This window comes from Camellia sinensis, chromosome 4 (assembly GCF_055761805.1).
Source record: "Camellia sinensis isolate YWXY chromosome 4, ASM5576180v1, whole genome shotgun sequence".
NCBI classification, from domain to species: Eukaryota; Viridiplantae; Streptophyta; class Magnoliopsida; order Ericales; family Theaceae; genus Camellia; species Camellia sinensis.
In genome coordinates, this window is record NC_138964.1 from 202,556,244 (window position 1) to 202,559,945 (window position 3,702).

Sequence of the window (3,702 nt, forward strand, 5' to 3'; positions counted from 1 at the left end):
ACCACTTCCCTGTACTTTTGCCACTGTTCTTGGCCCTATACTTCTTGTATTCTTTATGCTCTTGATAGACCATCTCTGTTCTTGATTCTGAAACTCCGTTCTTGTTTTCTGTTTTTTGTGTCTTTTCCAGATTCGTACCTTCAACTTTGTTTCCATAGACTTAGGTTTGGGATTTGTCTATAGAACCCAGAATTTAGGGCAAAACTGAAACATCCCTTACAAATTTCTGCACCAGCTCAAACCTAGGTTTTTGCCGAGGTCCCAATAACCCTTTTTGAAACATCTTTTTTCTGAAATCCAATACCTTTAGTTATCCCGATATCATGGGTATGTGGAAACATCGGGTAGACACCCCCTCCCAGCTAGAATATTTTAGGCAAGAGTTTGAAATCCCAGCCGATGTCAATCTGAGGTTGGCTAGGGATGATGACTCCATCATGCCTACAGATAACTCCATGCCCTTCCCTGTGATTGCCTTTATTGAGTGTGGACTTCGGTTTTCACTTGACCATTTTTTTCGTCAAATCCTTCACTTCTATAAGTTGAACCCAATGCAACTCGCCATCAATTCTTACCGAGTTATTGCAGGTACCATAACTTTAGTCAAACAAAAGAATGCCAGGATTACGCTTGCCAATTTCCAGTACTGTTATATCATGTGTCGCCTTAGAAAAGACACGAACTATATCTATTACCTCAAGCCGAGATCCACTGAATATAAAATCGTAGCCGACCTCCCAGACTCCAACAAGGGAGCTGGAGACGATTACTTCATCGTCTTGGGCAATTGGGAGTTTCAGCCAAACGATGACCTCCATCTTTATCCCTTAAGTCGAACAGTTCTCGGGAAGGAGCTGGTAAGGGCCACCCTTTATAAGTTTTCTTATCTTCTTGCATAAAGTTTTCAATATTCTATTCTAATGTCTGTGATATTCTATCTTTGCAGTTCTTCCTCAGCCTCCATAGAACTTTCGTCAATCCTTCCTCCCCAGCAAGGATTTGAAGAAGCTACTGAACCTTCTGGTTCACAAACGGAAGGCGCCTTTGCTTCTCAACTTTATCCCAACATATAAGTCAACTCTGCCCGACGTCCCTAAGAGGAAGAAGAAAAGCCTTTCTCCACCTTCTGCCATAACTCCACAGACTGCGTCCACATTTCGGACAGATCAAGGGTCAACTTCCAATCCAGCTGATCAGCCATCAACCTCGGCTCCATATTTGATTCCAATATCACAACGTCGTCGTCGACGCCGAACAGTTTCTACTACCGAGATAGGTCGCCCAAAATCAATTGCAAAAGATCTTTTGGCCAGCTTTCCAACCAACGTTGACGTTCAGCCAGTTCCAACCCAGTCTCCAAAGCCAAAAAGGATAAAAAAAGGCTCAACCAAAGCCTAAGGTAAGTCAGACTGAGTCTGTGGATACTTTGTCGATCTCCAAGTTGGCTGAGAGTGACAAATCTCAACCCTCTGCTGGGAGGAGGCGTTCTGAAGCCCAGCCATTAGAATCCCCAAAATCAAAAAAGCCGAGATCATCTTCTGCGACCACCTTGGGGTCTAAAAAGAATGATGTCCCTTGGGCTCCAAAAATTACTCTGGAAGATAAACCAGTTATGGCTAATGACAGTGCTGACGACATCAACATCGGCGTAGCCCTCAGTACTTCTCTGCTCCTTCCCGGTGATCTTAATCGAAATGCCGAGATGAGCGAGTACGAAAACTACGCTTTGATGCTTCAACGTTTTGTTCAAGTAAGTGTCTTTCATTTGGTACTTTTTTCCTTCTTTCTCATACTTAGAAATTTTCTAATAACTTTTGTTTTGTGTTTTTTCAGGCTATCCAGCATGCCTATTCTTTCTCTATTCAATCTTTCGAAAATCAAGAGAAGTTGGCCGAGATGAAGAAAGAGTTCTCTGCTCTTCAAAAAGCCAACAAGAGTTTACAATTAAAGATGAAAAAGTTGGAGGACCAAGCCGAGGCTGCAATCAAAGCCCAAATTGACGCCGAAGAGAAGACTGAATCTGCCGAAGCCATCAGAAAGGTTTCTAAGTCCCAAAGAAAAGAGGCCGAGGAGAAGACGGCCCAAGCCGAAAAAGAGCTTCAAGAAGCCTTGGGCACCAAAGAGGCTGAAATCAAGGATGCCGACGAGAAGTCATATGCTCAAGGTATGGCCAACGTCACAGAGGCTTATGAAATTCAAGTGAAGCAGGCATGCAACAAGGGTTTCACCCTTGGTTGGATGTCTCTTCTAAAGAAGCTTAATGTCCCCGAGGACTCGCCCTTCAAAAATGTCGACCTCATTCCTCTTCCATTCCCTCCAACCCCAACTCCAACTCTAGCTCAATCTGTCAGTGACTCTGAATCTGAGGAGAAGGCCGAGGAGGAAGTTTTAGTGAGGAAATCAAAAGATGCTGCTGGGGACAAGTCTCCTCCTTAGAATGAGCAAGTCCTAGACTTGACTCAAGATGAGAAAGGTGATGAGGTTCCCAGAGACGTTGCTCCTGAGAAGGCATTAGCCGACGTCACCATTGCCGATAAGAGCCTTGACGAAACTTTGCAACAAATTAATGCTGAGCTTGCGGTAGAAAAGGCAGCCGAGGTGGCTTCTCAACAGCCTTCCAAGGTCCCCACCCAGCTCACTGCCGATGTTGAGGAATCTTAGTTTTCACGTCTTTTTGTTTCTTGTATTTCGAATTTTCTTTTTGAGATAATGTAAGCTCTTTGTATGGCCGATGTGTCCTTTTTTTGTTGAATGCTAATACAACTTTTCTTCATTGAGTGCTTATACCTTTGTCTTCTTTTGATTGCTTTTGCGTGATTCTATACTTAGAATATTCTGCATGTCTTTAACATACTCTTCCTTCTTTGTGCAATCTTCTCGGGGTGACACACTTCGGATAGCCAAACTTCTCAGTTGAACTTAATTTATAAACTTTTAACAAGTGTTGAACATCATATTATTTTAACTCAACTTATAAATTGCTACAAATTTCAACAAGTGTTTAAACAATAATCTGCGTTTAATTTCAGCTTATAAATTGCCCACAAATTTCAACAAGTATTTAAACAATGATTTCGGTTTAACTTAACTTGTAAATTGTTCACAAATTTCAACAACTGTTTAAACAATGATTTCGGTTTAACTTAACTTGTAAATTGTCCACAAATTTCAACTAGTGTTAAACAATGATTTCGGTTTAACTTAACTTGTAAATTGTCCACAAATTTCAACTAGTGTTAAACAATGATTTCGGTTTAACTTAACTTGTAAATTGTCCACAAATTTCAACAAGTGTTAAACAATGATTTCGGTTTAACTTCAACTTGTAAATTGTCCACAAATTTCAACAAGTGTTAAACAGTGATTTTGGTTTAACTTAACTTGTAAATTGTCCACAAATTTCAACAAGTGCTAAAATATGATTTCGGTTTAATTTCAACTTGTAAATTATCCACAAATTTCAACAAGTGTTAAACAATGATTTCGGTTTAACTTAACTTGTAAATTGTCCACAAATTTCAACAAGTGTTAAACAATGATTTCGGTTTAACTTCAACTTATAAATTGTCCACAAATTTCAACAAGTGTTAAACAATGATTTCGGTTTAACTTAACTTGTAAATTGTCCACAAATTTCAACAAGTGCTAAACAATGATTTCGGTTTAACTTCAACTTGTAAATTGTCCACAAATTTCAACAAG